Below are 18111 nucleotides of genomic sequence, written 5' to 3' on the forward strand. Positions count from 1 at the left end.
GATGAAGGCATGAGTGGCAGTAGCCATATCTGAATTTAGAAGAAATAAATTCTCATTTCTCTGCAGGCAGAGAAAGCTCAATGAGCTTTACTCATGTTTCCAACTGCAAACAGAAGTCCAGGTTTGTTAGCATTGTTAACCAGAGGTAAGCACACATCTTCAGAACAGGGAACCTGCTATTTTGTTTTGTAGATTTCTCTGTGCAATGTTGCTCTGATTCCAGTGAAGGTTCCCAGCTCCCCTCTGACGTAGTCCTTTCCAGAGACTGAGTAACAAAGCAGCAGTTCCAGTGGCAGCACCATGACCTACCACGGGTGCTGAGGCTCAAGCACCCTTCTTAACTCCATCTAACCCTACGTGCACCAGTCACATTTTGAGATGAACAGACAGGGTTGTGACCTCTTGTGCAAACACTAGTCTTGGAGAAAAGAACAATCAAAGTCCTGAGGTTGCTCCGCAGGAGAAAATACGGGTCACATAAGCACTCTCTAATCGTAAGGACTACTTTGCCAATGAGCCACTCTGTCTACCTTTTCATCCGTTTCTCAGAAAGCTGACAAGCCTCATGTTACCCCAGGAGTTTCCCCAATGAAACCACCAGATTCGTCTTTCTTTCAGGATGCAAGTTGTTTGTTCACAGGAGTGCCTGTTCTAGGACTATGTCTTTCAAAAATTACACTTTGAAAGCAGTGGTGCTGGATAATCTTTCCAAAAAACGGTACATGTAGGTTTGAAGCTTAATATTATGTACAGAATTGCTTCTGTTCACAGATCTCTGGGATGGTAGAAATATGATAGAAAGATCCTTTCTAAAATAAAGTACATAATATTTCACAACTGAAGGCTTAAAACACAATTCCATTCTTTATTATTGATTTTCCCACAGCTTTAGTTTTTTGATACTGCATTTTTGGTGTCAGTACTTTACAGTAATAAGTAGTGAGAGCATCAGATTTGTATGGGATGAGTGACATACCTTGTAATTGGATACAGTTGAGCATAGACCACAGATAATCAGATGTATCATACTGAATATTGAATAGTATACTGACAATTCTGTTATACAACTGTATGCAGATCTGGATTTTTCCCACATCTTGAGAGTGCATTTTCTTTTGATACATATTCCTCTGTGGTACCCACCGGACTGACATCTGCAGATTTTCATCTGGGAAGGAACATAAGAACTGACCATAATTATTTGTTTCAATAGCTGTTTACTCCTACTGTCACTGATTACAGCCACTTTGCAGTGTCCCACTCTGAAATAAGAGAGATGCACTTGCTTAATAACACTTTTTCTGACATTTTGCTATCCTTTGAAAGAATTTTTGACACTTCTGGAAATTACAACCAGTGGACAGAGAAGCAGTTACAAACCATGAGGGATGAAGATATGTTTCAGATCTGTCAGCCCCTTCAGCTTTTGCAGTTCAGAAATGAATCAGCGGTACTTGAAAAAAAAAAATAAAATTGCTGTGTTTGCTGACCTAAGCCTAACTCTGATTCACTATAAACAAAATCATTGCAGAAAAATATCAGGAGAGTAAGGGTAACTGTACAAATCCAGTTTGTGAACAGGTATTTTTTGCAATATTTTCACCAAAGCATGAAAATCAAATGAAATTAAATTAATTCAATTCAAGCACAACCAATTACTTTTTATGTCAGATTTATAACCCAAATCTCAAAAAAGTGAATCCAGAATCCATTTGTGCTTTCACATTTTTGCGTAAGGTTATCTATATGTACACGCTTTGGGGAATTTCACTGCATATCATTTTTAGAATGCCTCAGGCATTCATTTCATGCTGGCTTTGACTTGGATTTTAACTCTCAAAGTCACTACTTGGTCTTCTGGGTGTGTCAGTATGTCTGTGTGACATATATCAAGGATTTTGCTGCTGTAAATGTTCTGCATTAGCACTAGAAGTGTACATTAACATTAGAGGCAATTAAATTTTTTTTGCATGTGGATGATATAAAAATTGAGCATTTAAAAATTCTATGGTTATAACTTTTTTATTAAATCACTGTGAATCTGTAATTATGTGTACCTGTGTACCTAGAGATAATATGACATATCTAGAAATAATATGACAGCACTTGAAATACTGATGCAATAAGCTCCAGAGTTGGTCTCACAGACATGTAGAGTAAATGAAAATATGGGAAAAGTCTCTTTCTTGGTGATCCAGGATGAGTAGGGAAATTCCTACTTCTGTAAATCTGCTGCCTTTATATAGGCAATGTAATACAGACTACACCCTTTTTGTCTATATGCCCACAACTATGTTACTGCACTGACAAAACCACTGTACCATGATTTCTTCCCTGTCTTACATTCATTAGCTAGGCTTTACTTGATTTCCTTTTACCACAAATTGCTGTTCACATTCCCTGCTTCTGATCTTTTTTCCCCCCTCTTCCCCCCATTCACTTGCTCTTTTCTTGCCTCTCTCTGATCTTCTGCCTTTTGAGCTTCTCACATTGCTATTTTTTTCCATGTCTCTTCCTATGCTTAGAAACATTTCTCATTCCTTGTTCATGAAAGCCCTGTCTCCTTCTTCTAAAAAACAATTTCTTTTATCAAGACTCCAATATTTATTTTTATACTACAGCTATTTTTAATCTCAATACTAAAGCTATTTTTAATCTCAGATGATAAAATTTATTAATTTATACAAACTAAAACTGTAATGAATGTATTTTATTTGTTTGTCTAGAGGAGTAAGTGTCATAAGCCTTTTAGGTATCTAAAAATAAAGGTTTACATACAACACACTCATAAAAAGATGGTGATTCATCTCCGTTCTTCCCAGTGCACACCAGAGAAGTACGCAGCTGTCTTAAATGGACAGAAAAGGGTGCAGAGAGATACAGGTCTCTGATTCATTTGGAATAAAGCTGATTGTGAGTTTCATTCTGCAACATCATTTTTAAACCCAGCAAGATGGTTTCACACTTAGCGTTGAAGCAAAATATTTATGCTTTCATACACATTTACATAGATACTTAGTATCTGTTGGTGGTAAGGCACAAGAGGACAAAATGTACACATTAAGAGGAAGCACCAGAATATGCGAATGAAATCTGACTGAGAAAGGACTAAAAAAAGGTAAATTAAGCAAACAGACAGATATGCGAATGCTGGTTGTTCCAATAAACTATTACAAATTGGTTTGGTATGACTGCATGGGAGGCCTACAAAGGAAAGGGGGAGAGAGAACTAGAAAAGGCTGTAAAGGATTAGGAAAAATTATGAAGGAAAGGCTAAAAACATCAGGAAAATGTGAGAAATATGATATTGGGAAAAAATGTCAGGAAGATCTAATTCTTGGAAGACAGGCTTTTAAGCGGTCCTTGGAACCAAGTTGCTTTGACTTTCAACTTAAAAACTGTATGGCTACTTCTTATTCTGTATGAATTTAGCTTGGTAAGAAATACAGGAAAAAGATGGCTTCATAGAATTGCTCTGTGTTTACAAAGGTAGATGAACTAAACGCCAGACATTACCACCATTTTTTGCTGCAAGCAGATTTACATTTGAGTCATAAGAAAAAGACAAAGTTACTTTTAGTGACTGTCAGAATCCTTGTATATACCTCCTGAAATTTTTCTTTTCTTGAACTGAAAAGTAGAATATAGCATTCTACTACCATTCACATGGCTCCTTTGGCAGTACTGGTAGTAATTTTAGTGGGGGGCTGCACATGGATATTCGAGATCAAAGCTATATCTAGGTTTCTGCAAAATGTCCATAAGATATAGCCTTTTCTGTCCATACAAACAGCCAAAAATCTGAACCTACTATTTTACTTAATGCTTACTACAGCTGCCTTCTTTCTGGTCTTAAGTATATGTGGTCCTGTCGATACATGACTGCAAAATACTGCTGAACATATCAGCTCCCTTGATGTTAGGATGGTATTTTCGCATACCTCTGTTAGTTCCCTATCACAGCAAACATAAATGTTTAGATTGTTGAATTAGAGTCATAGAATAGAATCATAGAATCATAGAATAGTTTGGGTTGGAAGGGACCTTTAAAGGTCATCTAGTCCAACCTCCCCTGCAATGAGTAGGGACATCTTCAACTGGATTGGGTCGCTCAGAGCCCCATTCAACCTGACCTTGAATGTTTCTAGGGATGAGACATCTACCACCTCTCTGTGCAACCTGTTCCAGTGTTTCACTACCATCATAATAAAAACTTTCTTCCTTATATCTAGTCCAAATCTTTCCTCTTTTAGTTTAAAGCCATTACCCTTTAAAGCCCTGCCAAAAAGTCTGTCCCCATCTTTCTTATAAACACCCTTCAAGTACTGAAAGACCACAATAAGGTATGGAGCCTTCTCTTCTCCAGGCTGAACAACCCCAAACCTGTCAGTCTGCCCTCAAAGGAGAGATTCGCCACCCCTCTGTCCACTTTTGTGACTGTGACCCTCCTCTGGATCCCCTCCAACAGGTCCACGTCCTTCTTGTGCTGAGGACTCCCGAGCTGGATGCAGTACTCCAGGTGGGGTCTCACCAGAACAGAGTAGAGGGGCAGAATCCCCTCCCTTGACCTGCTGGGCATGCTTCTTTTGATGCAGCCCAGTATGTGGTCGGCCTTCAGGGCTGCAAGTGCACACTGCTGGGTCATGTCAAGCTTTTCATCCACCAGCGCCCCGAAATCCTTCTTGGCAGGTCTAGTCTCAATCCCTTCGTTCCCCAGCCTGTGTTGATACCGGGGTTGTCCCGACCCAGGTGCAGGACCCTGCACTTGGCCTTGTTGAACCTTATGAGGTTCACACAGGCCCACTTCTCAAGCCTGTCCGTGTCCCTCTGGATGACATCCTGTCCCTGAGGAGTGTCAACTGCACCACTCAGCTTGGTGCCATCCACAAACTTGCTGAGGGTGCACTCGATCCCACTGTCTGTGTCACTGTTAAAGATATTGAGCAGTCCTGGTCCCAGTATGGAACCCTGAGGGACACCACTGGTCACCAATCTCCATCTGGAAATTGGGTATGCTTGAACTGGGTATGCTTTCTTCGATCTTCCTTTTCTGGTTGACATACCTGTAGAAGCCCTTCATATTATTCTTTGTGTCCCTTGCCATGTTCACCTCCAGCTGCGCCTTGGCTTTCCTGACCCCAACTCTACACAACCAGACAGCATCCCTCTACTCTTCTCAGGATACCTGTCCCTGCTTCCACTGCCTGTGCATCTTTTTCTTGCCCTTTAGTTTGACCAACAGGTCTTGAATCATCTATGCTGGACTCTTGCCCTCCTTTCTTGATTTCTTACACCCAGGGATTGAGAGCTCTTACACTCTAATGAACGTGTCCTTAAAGATCTGCCAGCTCTGTTCTGCTCCCTTGTCCCTGAGGGCAGATTCCCAGGGTGTCCTATTGACTAATGCCTTGAAAAGCTGGAATTTTGCTTTCCTAAAGTTTAGGGTCCTAACTGTACCCTTCACCTGACCCATATTCCTCAGGACTGCAAACGCCATCAGTGCATGATCACTGCAACCCAGACTGCCTTCAATCTTGATGTCACAAATTAGCTCGCTTGTGTTGGTGACCATCAGGTCCAGTATCGACATTCCTGTGGTGAGGTTGTCTATTACCTGGCTTAAGGAATCCTTCACAGGTTTTCTCCATTTTACCATGTACAGATTAGTTTATGCCTCTGACTGACACACAAAGCTTCTCTTACTTGTTAGTTTTCTGAGGGATTTCCTTTCTTGCATATTTCATGGATATCTACAAATGCACCCTTGTAGTCCTCTTCCAAATCCTTCTTAAAACTTCCCTTTCTTATGTTGTCTCCACAAGACTTGACAAGGATCTTCGTGCTTGTATGTCAAGGATATAACCAATGAAGTTAAAGAATCTTAAACCCTCTAAGGCCTAGATTCCTCTTTCTCCTTTCTCATGTTTCATGCTAAACTAGTAACATCTTTGTGATTTTTTTCTCTTTTTCTTTAGTCCCTGTTCTGCACCATGATGGGAGGGCACAAGCACTACAAAGGACAACAAATGAAAAAAGGAGCTATGGTATCATGGATGTTATACATAGCCTGTCATAAGAAAGCCTACTTTTCTTCTCTATTAGAAACCATGTTTATGTGAAACATGAAAGAAACAATAGAATAGAAGAAAAAAATCCAGACAAATTAAAGGTTTTGACCCAGATATTCCAAACATCACCTAGTTTTACATTGCAAAAATATTATCCATGCCTTTTTGGTGCTGCTACTGCAACCTTATTCTACTTAGATTTTTCTTTGTCAATTTTCAGTCCAGGAGTAGAGCAAAGATGCCATAAAAAAGTGTACGAGCCAACGACTGTGTATAAATATTTACATTTCCTGTCTTGTTTGCAAAGTGCCAACTGTACAGTTAGTATTTCCAATGGATTGCCCTAAACAATATACCAAAGCTGTATAAAGTTTGCAGCTTAACCGTTATTTCTGTTTCTGCAAAGAGAGCAACATTTAACACCTTAGAATTATTTTATTAAATTGATCAGAAGAACAATGAAACTCCTGACTGACAAGGACAATACCTGTTGAATAAAATACCTCAACAAAATGAATTTTCCTAATACTCTGATCAAAGTGATATTTCATCTTTTCTTTAATTTTCAGCACTTCCATCATCTATATGTGGATAGCTGAGCTAGAATTCATCTCAGTTTACTCCAGTCATGTAAAATCTAAGAACTGGATATCAAAAGTGAGGCAGCCACCCATGCCCATTCTGCTGTAATTGACAGAATGACAGATGTATCTCTAGAGAATAATTTATTATATCCACCTTAGAATTAGATCATTCCCTTGACATGTTTATTTCTTTATACTGACTACTGAGAGATCCTAAGCTATTTTATGTGGCTAGAATCAGGAGAAATGATTAAAAACCTTTGTTTAAAACCTCTCCAACAGCATAAATAAGATATGGCAAGAAGACATGCTCAAAGAATAATCTTAAGAATCTCGTGATACGCACAGTTCAACATTAAGTAATTATTACAATGTCTGGTAAACAGACAACACACACAGATATAGGTAAATGTGTTTGTTTATAGAGTGTGTTTGTAGATGGAATGCCTACAGGCATGAAGTTTAAGTAAATAGCATAGAAAACCATTAACAGAATTCTCCAATCTAGACACTTTTTTGATTAATATTGATTCTGGAACTGTGCAGACCAGTGGAAATGATTTAGAAAAACTCTGTGGATGGACAGTATTTGTGTTGTTGGTCACAGATGATCTGTCTGCTTGGCACAGAAGGTTCACCATCGTGCTACATCTCCCCTACATGTTACCACTCCCATGTCCCAGGAGACCAGGGAGGGCAGAATCACAGAATCAAAGAATAGTTGAGGTTGGAAGGAACCTCTGGAGGTCATCTTGTCTGTGCCTCTGCTCAAGCAAGACCACCCAAAGCTGGTTGCCCAGGACCATGTCCAGATGGCTTTTGAGTACCTCTAAGGATGGAGACTCCACAACGTCTTTGGGCAACTTGTTCCAGTGCTCAGTCACCCTGACAGTAAACAGTGTTTCCTGATGTTCCATGTTTCAGCTTGTGTCTATTGCCTCCTGTCCTGTCACTGGGCACCACTGAAAAGAGCCTGCATCTTATTTGCACCCTCCCTTCTGATATTTATATACATTAATAAGATCCCCCTATCTAGGGGGGTTCTCTAGGATAAATATTCTCAGTTGTCTCAGCCTTTCCTCATAGGAAAGATGCTCCAGTCCCTTCATCATCTTAGAGGCTCTTCATTGGACTGTCTCCATGTTTCTCATGTACTGAGGAGCTTAGACCTGGACACAATACACCCAGTGTGGCTTCAACAGTGCTGAGCAGAGGGGAAGGATCGCCATGCTCAACATGCTGGCAATACTTTGTCTAATGCAGTCCCAGGATACCATTCACCCTCTTTGCCACGAGGGCACATTGCTGGCTCATGTTCAACCGGGTGCCCACCAGGACCCCCAAGTCCTTTTCTGCCAAGCTGCTTTCCTGCTGTTTTGCTGCTAACATATAATGATGCATAGGGTTGTTCCTCCCCAGGTGCAGGATTTTTCAGTTCCCTTCGTTGAATCTCAGGAGGTTCCTTCACGAGGGAGCCACAAGGATGCAGGCCTAAGGAAGCTCTAGCAGCTTCTAGGGAGAATGATTTTGTGCCCTTGACCCAGAGTGCCTGGAGCCTTTGCTGCAAATGCCCCCTGATTAGGAACGGTCAAGCATCCTTTTAGGCGGTGCTCTGGAGAGACCTTTGTAAGAGCTAGGCCTAGAGCACAGCTCCCTGAGGGCAGCCAACAGATGTGGCAGGTGGTGCTGTGTTCTCCGGGTTATGCTTTGGGAGCTTCTGGACCTTCTTGGTAAAAGGTTTTTCTGTGTAAAGACAGGTCTTGGAAATGGGGTGGGTAGTAGGATTGATGACACTTTGTCCTTCTCCACTAGTTGAGGTGGAAATCTACATTTCTAGATCACATACAGCTCTATTAGTAAACTACCTGTTGCTAAGGACCATTCTCTGGCACTTGAGAGGAACGAATGCAGGAGGGTCGTGTCTCTAACGTTGCCTTTTCTTATTCAAATTAGAAACTTAGATCCAGACTGACTTTTTGGAACAGTCCCTGGCTTGTGCTAAATCCCAAGCAAATGAGTTGTTTAGAAGAGTGCTAACTGGTCTCCAGAACAAAATCATGCCAAGGAACATCTTAACAATTTAACCACACAGACAACTACATTGCAATGCACTGTTTAATTTATGTTTTTTCATACAGTTACAGCTTAGATACTCAACTTTAAGAGAGCTGAAATTCGATTACACTGTTGCCAGGTTTTTGCAAATTATGTGTAAAATGAGTTAAATAACAGTAACTGATTTTGCAAAGTGAAAATTTCTTTCAGAGATTGATTTACCAGACTATCCTGTAATAACACCCTGAGGAACCCTAAGTAAGATGCCAAAATTTCCAACACTTTTTCTTCCCAGTAAAAAATGAGCCAAAGCAGTTTACATGAAGATTTAATGATTTTTGTTCCTGAAAAGAATTTAAATCTCAAAGCATCAGGGATACTATTGGATGATTAATGAAGCCACTGATTATTTGAAAAATAAGTTCTTCAGATCTCATTCAGTCAGACAAATATGTAAACAAAATAAACTATAGAAGATGGAACTTGCAAGGGATTGAATGGGAACATTGTCCCAACTGAATAGATTTTTTCACAAGTTGTTCTTCTCAAAAGACGTAAAAGAGTGATGAAGAGAGCAATGGTCATTCAGTGAACAAATGGAAACCACAAGTTACTTCCTTCTAATTTTCTTATTTTGATGACACTAATTTAGTGCTTATAAATTGAACCATACTGAGAACCATGAAAAAATTGTAATGGTCCTCATTTAAATAGTCAAGTGGTCTTGAATAAAAACAAACTGGAAATAAATTTCTGGCTCTGGACTGGTATGCATTTGAATGAGTGATATAAAAAAGATCTTCATATTCTATAAAATTTTGTAATTTATGAAACATTACATTTTGTAACAACCATATTTGAAAAACAGAGATTCAGTTTGCTATTTCGTCGTGTCTCACAAGAAATAAGTCTCCAAAGCTAAAAATGTAAGTTAACGTTTTCAAGTTATCTTTGTACAATTACTCATGCTATGCTGAACTTATCTCTCAAAAATTAAAATATTTCAGTATATGAAAGAAAAAGTTATGAGAACCTTTACAATGATTCAGCTTACTTTTAAAAACATCCTGTGTTATATGCTGTTAAAAGGTAAAATAACTATTTTCTTGCTTTTATATTATATATTAATAGGTTTTAGAGTACAAAATATTAAGAAATATAAATTCAGTGAGAACCACCAGGCAGCTCTTCTTCACGAACTGAGTTCCATCTTTTTCAGTCTGATCTTTTAGGCAAATAAAACAAATGACTTTTAAGGGTTTTCAATCAGAAAGAACTTCAAAGTACAATAACATTAATGTTGAATATAAACATATCAATATTGACTCTTACTAATGATCTGTCCTCAGAATTCCAACCTTCTGACTAACATTTTTAAGTATCAAGCATCATGAGAAAAATGAATATGTCATACATCTTGACATTTTCCTTAGCAGTAACCAGCCTCAAAGAACATATGCTAAGCCAGTCAGATTTGCAAATCATAGGAAAATAAGGAATCTTTTGAAACAATGTTATATTTCAAATATATTTTAATTGTATATTGTGGTTTATTTTGAAGGCTCTAAATACTCAGTGGTTTTCCCTAGCATTTTGCAACACGTTTAAATGTTCTAAATTATATGCAATTTTGCTATTTCCAAACATAAAATGCTTCCTATTCCCCAATCTTACAAAAATGGATAAAATATAAGTGTTAAGTTGTTACAGCTTCCTGGAGATAATGTTATCAGTTTCATGCGAACTGCTAAAAAAATTCATCCAAATGGATCATACTAGTCTAATACTGTAGGTGCACGATCCATTGTAGGCATATAAGGAAAATATTATTTATAATAACTGAAAGGTATGGAAGTTGGACTCAGGACTTAAGTATAAATAAATAATTGGCAATTCTGAATTTGTCAATGTTCTGTTTCACATAGAAACGTGTTAAACATCTTTAATTTGAATAATACCATGGCCATCTTCAAGATATTTGCTTTTCCAACCAACACAACCTCAATTTTGTACAGGTTTCCTTCTAACACAAGTTTAATGACTTCCTAGCTCTCAAATGGCATGCAGATGTCAGGAATGTTTAGTATTAATGACATATAGATCAGTAAGCTGTACTTATGTTTCTGACTTTTAAGTTTGAGACATCATATGACTACCATTTGTTTCTCTCTAGCAAACGGTCTCTCATGTCTCTCATGGCAAACTAGGGCCATGACTTAATATGGGAATTTTTTCACGGATGAGTTATTAATCTTTATCATTTGCATAAATAGAAGCCATTTGGACTCAATTACATTGCATTCAGGTTCACTTTCTGAGGGATATTTAATGTCAGACCACACAAATGAGATCAATACGCAGCAACATGCCTCCTGCTCAAGGGTACTACTTCCTTACAGTTTCTTTTGTCCTCATTCCCATCCATCCTACAAATGAAGTCCTATTTTAGCTATTACTTAACCAGCAAGCACTGAAAAAAATCTGTTTGGTGACTATTTAATTTTCTGATCAGTCAAATTTTTGTCTGTCAGACCCAAACTGATTCTGTATTTACTCACATACTTTATAAAAGATATCTTCTACACAAGTACCTATGAAAAATAAAAGTAAAAATATTGAAGGATCTTGAAACATTCAGGAATAATTATTGTCACTAGATACTGCATGCTACACACATATCTTTTATGATCACACGCTTTTATACATTATTTCTCAGAAATAAACCTCAGGCATGTTTTGTACTCTCTACTGCAGAGTGTACTCTTCAAACACTGTCATTTATTCAGCATACGATTTAGATATAGCTAACATGATTATGTTATCATCAACTAGGAATATAGTCAGAAGGATAAAACATCTCAGGGGTAAATTCTTCAGCAAGAATACAAGATATGCACATATGCAGAAATCTTGTTAACAACAACAACAAAAAATGTATATAGAACCTGGGGTAATGGTGGGGAGAACTACTTTGATAATATATTGTACCCCATGGTCACATGTTTTTATATTTAAAAGCATCCTAGTGCCCCCCCACCAGAAAAGAAGACTCATTCAGTACTTAAGAAGGTCTTAGATATGAGCTATTCTTTGTTTTAGAGATGACCCATTTTTGTGAGATTTGAACTCATATTTTAGGTTCAGTTTTCTGACAGGTACATTGAATTACTAACCACCAATTGCATATTGGAACACTGATGGCTCTATGACGCCTATCAATTTGTTTGCATCAAATTAACCTGGCTCACAGAGGTCATTGCATCTATTACAGTGAAATGAAACAGAGAGGGCTTTCTGTGCAGGAAAAGTCATTACCTTTCAGTGTGCTTAGTGGATTCTTTTTTTGCGCATAAGTTTTAATGTTTTCTAAAAAAGAATTTAAAGTTGGCTCTCCAAACAATGTAACTTGCTATTTGATACAATGCATTTACATACCTATTTGCTGCAAAAGGAACTATTAGCTAATTAGCTAAAGAAACAACGTTTAAAAACCTTACACCTTGTATATGTTTACTTTATATGTTTAGATGACCATGTATATTTTAATCTCTTTGCTAGAAATAATTTTTATAGTTGTCTCTTCAAGTTTTTGTTCCCCTCACTCCAAGGTAATGTAGCCTAAGCAGAATAAGTGTGTTTTAACAAGATCTGCTTGAAATATTCACATTCCTCTTGTACGTGAACTGAAAATACAAAAGGAGGATACAATCTGCAAAAACAGTCTGTACAGAACAAACTGTTTTCAGTGAGGCAAAGTCTAGGGTTACATTTGAAAAACCCATACAAAATTATCAAACCTTTTGTAAGCCCTTTAATAAAGACATAGCTACTCTATCTTGACAAAAATCAAACACAAAAATAAAATGCAAACTTCCTGTTTTTCTACTTGAACATTTAATGACATAGAACCATACAATGATAGCAGAATATATTTGTATTTGATGATATTCTTGAATCCTCAGTTGCCATCTTTATAAAAATAAAGGAAATTTTCATCTTTTGTTTGAATAAAATAGCTCAGGTTAGATGATGTTTGTCTAAATATAGATGCCAAAATTGGGCTAAACTCATGTAAACTAGATGTTAAGGTTCCTTCAGTAATCCATAGATATTCCACAAGTATCTTGAGAGAGGCAGTGACCCTAGTCTAGTCTAACCTAGCCTAACAAGCTTGCTCTAGATCTAAAGGGCTTCACTTAGGCGACTGGAATTCTCTCATGAGCCACTCGTGTTACATGAAGTTATTCTGAAGCCATAGAGGTGAAACAGGTGAAATAAAAAGGCAGTCGAGTCAGAAATTATGTTGTCCTTTCTGTCTTACTGATCTTCCTCACTGCAGGTAAGGCCACCAGGGCTTATTTTATGTCCAGTGAACACCGGCTGTGGTTACTATGTGTCTCCTCCTCCTATGCCAAACAGAAAAGTTACCTGCTTTCTGCCTTTGGATGTGTCCTAACATGTGCCATGTTGCTAGTTCAAAATGATTCCAATACACTGATAGTAAGTGTTGGGGAATATTAAGGAGCGAGAGAATGAAAAGAAAATTTCTATAAGAATACTCTTGAGATCTTGAAATGCTGATTTTTTATAAAGACAAAGGGAATGAAGACAGACTGAAGCTGGTAAGATATACAATCATCATTTCTCATGAATAAGCTACCATTTTTTTTTATGGCATTTGCTATGATATATTTGACCTCATATGTATTAGTTTTGCTACTCTGAGAAAAAGTGATTTATTGCAGTAGTTAGCTTCTAGTATTCACTGAGGAAAGGGGGAAAAAAGTGTCTTCTACTGACCTAATAATATGATTTTAGTCTACTAGTACTATATAGTATCAGTAACTGAAACCATACTTATTCCATTAAATTCCCATAGGATTTCACTCAACTGAGTGAAACAATATTCTTTGATTTCAAAAAAAAAGAAACAGAAATGAGAAAACCAGCAAAACCTCAGCAAGATAGATGGCTATATATATATGGATTTTATTAAATTTGTGATTATATTATAGCAGGATTTTAGTTGCCACATTCTCTAACGTAGTTTCTTTTTTGTACTATTACTGCTATGTTTTCCATTCAAATAGTATGAAAAATGAATAAAAAAAATATAGGTTTCTTTTCACTGATGCTTTTAAGTCAAGGAATATGTTCATGTTTTGTACAGACATAAAATTCAGGTCTCTGTCTTTGAATTCTACATACAGATCTTTGAAAACACTTGCAGGAAATCATGATAGTTAATGTTTAAATGTTTATTATGAAGAAATTAGTTTTCTTTCATAACTCTTAGAAAGTTTTACATGGCACTTGTCTTAATTCTGTAGATTGAGGTGATGAGAACTAAACACTTTTCTCAAGAGGGAATTCCATAGCTTGGTAATTCTCTTTGAGCTAAGAAGGTTTTCAAGACATTTGGCCTACACTTCTTAGCTTTGTCCCTTCCTACACGTTACATATCTTTGTATAATGTTAACTAGCTCTTCTGATGGTTTTAAACAGTCATCACACCATTCTTTATCCTCATCCAGACAAACTATCCAGGTAAAACTTTTTTAATTAGTTGCTGAAATTGTTCCCTCCTGATTATAGTTAAAAAAAAAAAACCAAAAAAAAAAAACAACAACAAAATCCAAGCAAAACAACAAAAAAATAATCCCCCAGCAACAACAACAAAAAACTTGAAAAGTTTTCAAGTGGGATTTTGGAGAACAATTTCTGTTTTAAAATGAATTGCAAAATAAGCATTTTATTATCACACTAGTTTACTGCCCAGTTTAGTCTCAAAGTTTCTGTTACTATTTCTGATTTCAGAGTACTATTTCAGAGTAGATTTCAGAATACTAACAGTGTATTTTTCAGATTATTTTTGCAGATGTTGTTATTATAATTAGTTTTTTCACCGTCTTTAGCTTGTTTACAAACCAATTTGAATTGATGTTTCTAATTAAGTATTTGCATAATAATAACAAAAACTTTATTAAAACCATTTCTAAATTACTACAATTCCCTCTCTTATTTATATCCTTTAAATTTGAGTACATTTTGTCTGCCCTGATTGCTCATTTAATCCATGATTTTATTAAACACAAAAAGCAAATTGCTGAGTACTGAAAAACCAAATTCCATTAAAATTAACAAAATGGATGTGTTGGGCTCTCATGAGCTGTCTTTTAGCAGTTGTCTGACTTTAATATTATAAACACAAAAAGGTAGTTCAGCCATGCAGAAGTGACATGGCAGAAATTTTCCGTAACTTCGTTTTTCCATCTCTTAAGATTAAAATCTAAACAGTCTTTTCCGCCCAGCCCCCCCCCCCCCAGTATTCCAGTATTCTACCTTTATAAATTAATTAATATAATTTACTCTTTCTCAGCCTGTCTGTCTCTGTCTGTCTGTCTGTCTGCCTGCCTCTTTTTTTGTGGGGGGAGGTAGAATAGTAGCGCATAGTTTTCTACTATGCTGCCTTATGTTTATTTTTACAGTTCTTTGCAGATACACAGCTTGAATTGGAAAACTGTACAGGCACTGGGAAAAATAATGCCACCGAGGTTTTATTTTGGCCATATTATTACTCTTTATGCCAACAACATGCAACAAAGTGTTTAAAACATTGATATCACATAATGTGGTCCACACCATCGAATAGCTATGCACAATGGCATTTACGTGTGCATTGTGGATCACTCTGAGCAAACTAATTGCCAAAAGAACAATAATGTTACACAGGAGAAGTTAATTGCATGTAACTTATCTACCTTTTTAAAGATAATTGTTTGGATTCCCTCTATAGTTGATGGAGAGCTCCAGGGAACTTCAGATGACAACTAATCCCATTTTAAAAAATTTTCTGAAGTAGATGAGTTTTATTTGGAATGGTCAATAAATTGCTGCATTCACTGCAGAGAAAGCCTAGATAAACAGGTGAAATAAACCACCTTTTGATAACCAGAATTTTGTAGTATAAATCTTACCTGGGTGATTTTTTTCTTTCACAATGAAATTTTTGTGTTTGCTCAGTCAACAGTAGCAGTAACCCTTTTGCTTTCATATGTTCTGAAAGAAACTCCTGTCAGCATTTGAAGCAGATTAATCTCCTAGATCCACAAATTTTATCAGGTTAATAAGAAATGGGAATATTTCTTAATATGTGTATGTTTGCTGCAGTGAAATCTGTAAACAAACAGCTTCTTCACACAAAATGGTTTGGAATGGAATGAAAAGTTTTAAATTATACTTTTGGACCTATTTTCTAAAATTTTAAAAAAGTCTAAGTTTTTTCCACACATAAACCCACAGAAAACTCTGAAAAAGCAGAGCTCTTGTGTTTTCTATTGAAGTCCACGGCAACTTCATCTTTTCAATATCTCTTGGGATTTGTAGTAAGTTTACATACAGCATAGGATGCATAAAGCACAAAGCTAAATAAAAATTGTATTTCTAAGTTTCTAGATATTTTTAAGCTTCCTCTGTACAACTACACTGGGTAAAAATTAAGTAACAAATTTAGTGCATCAAACTTTTGCACAAACAATTAACAATTTAAAACTATACATCTCTTCACAACATGTAGGCTATGGTCTACCATTCACAGGTGAAGATATGGAAACTGTTTTCTCCAGGTATAGACAGCAATATATACTGGCAGGTCTAGAATTTTACTGAGATAAAATGAATTCCCTTGTAAAAAAGAAAAAAAAGTAAAAAGAAATGGAAAACCAAAAAGATAAAAAGCACCGAAAAAATAAAAATAAAATGGAAATAAAAAAGGAATAGAAAAAGGGAAATAAAAAACAAAAATAAAAATACAAATAAAAAGAAAAGAAAAGAAAAAAGAAAAAATAAGGAAAAGGAAAAGGAAAAGGAAAAGGAAAAGGAGAAGAAAAAAGAAAAAGAAAAGGAAAGAGAAAAGAAAAAGAAAAAGAAAAAGAAAAAGAAAAAGAAAAAGAAAAAGAAAAAGAAAAAGAAGATTGTATACTTCTTTCCTGAATGTAGTAAAGCAGCTTTTAGAAGTTGCATTGTTGTATGTTGTATAACTTAAATTTTCTCATGTGTCAATACAGCAATCACTATGCAAATAATAAAATTGAATGTGACATACTATATGTCAATATCTTTATGGAAAAGGAAATAAACCCACTTTTTTATTTGACTGCTTTATTTGCTAATAATTCCTTCCCATACCTTATTGTTACAGGAAGGTATACATGCTTAGGCAGCAGGACTTCAAAGATTTCCATTAGATATAAAGACATTTTAGACAGGTTAGAGTTCCGTAAGCTGCAAATCTTTATTGATTATTGCTTAAGAAGATCTAAGCAGCTATTGAACACGACTTCTTAAGTCTCTCCTCAGAAGACTAAGCTAGTTTCCTTCTTTTACAGGCACCAAATGTAATTAAAAAAACCCGAACCAACAACTAAGCAGTTAAATGGGATTATTAAAGATTTATCTTAATTCTTTTTGGTTTTTTTTTCTTCACATCCATTTTCCTTTTCTACAGTAGTAATTTTTAAACAAACAAAGACAATAACAAGGTGTTGTGAATTTTACAGATGCGGTATTGATAACGAAGGTGTCATTTATTGCCTGCAGCCCCTCTCTCTAGAGGCTGCTACGAGGTGGATCTTCCTGCTCTTAGCTACCCAGAGCAGTCTGGCCTTTTTTATTCTCCTTCCTCTCTGATGAAGCTTTGCCTGCCAGAGACGCTCAGGGACTTGGAGCCCTCAGCCTTCCTCGCTTTAGAATAAAAAGGAGGCTGTTTTTCTGAATAAGGCTGGCTAGGCTTGGTCAGGCCCTTAGGGAAACAAGTTATTCTGTTGCAAACTTTACAGATTATCCTGCAGATGCGGTGTAACTGATATCAGATTTTCATGCCTTATAGTTTCTTACTATCTCTTACACAAGATACATAAATATTACATGCACAGTGACTAACAGAAGTGATCAGATTGAATCTGGAACAGTGTTGCATTAATACAGGATTCTGTTATCCTTAAGTATCTCAAATACTATTCCAACATCAGTGGCGTTCTCTAAGATAAAAGTAAGTGCTCAAAGTGAATAGAAACTGGCAGTAGAATCTGTCACTTACTGTCTGTATGGTTTATGAACTTGAAGTAGGTTGACTTTGCTTTTGATCTGGAAGTTCATTAAAGGAAGAGAACAAATCAGAGCTGCTTTATCACTCCACTCTTTCTTTTATAATGTTTTATAAATAAACGGACTCTCACATCATGTTATCCTAAGCTAACCTACCAGCTGATGTAGTTTCATGTAGTTCTGGTATTCCAGAAAGAGGTGGCAGCATACGTTACTCTCTGAACCTCTGTACGTACCTAGGAACTAACAGAGAACTAGTGTAAAACTGATGCCGATGCAGAGGCAATACCTCCATATGG

Source organism: Rissa tridactyla, chromosome 2 (genome assembly GCF_028500815.1).
Source record: "Rissa tridactyla isolate bRisTri1 chromosome 2, bRisTri1.patW.cur.20221130, whole genome shotgun sequence".
NCBI lineage: Eukaryota > Metazoa > Chordata > Aves > Charadriiformes > Laridae > Rissa > Rissa tridactyla.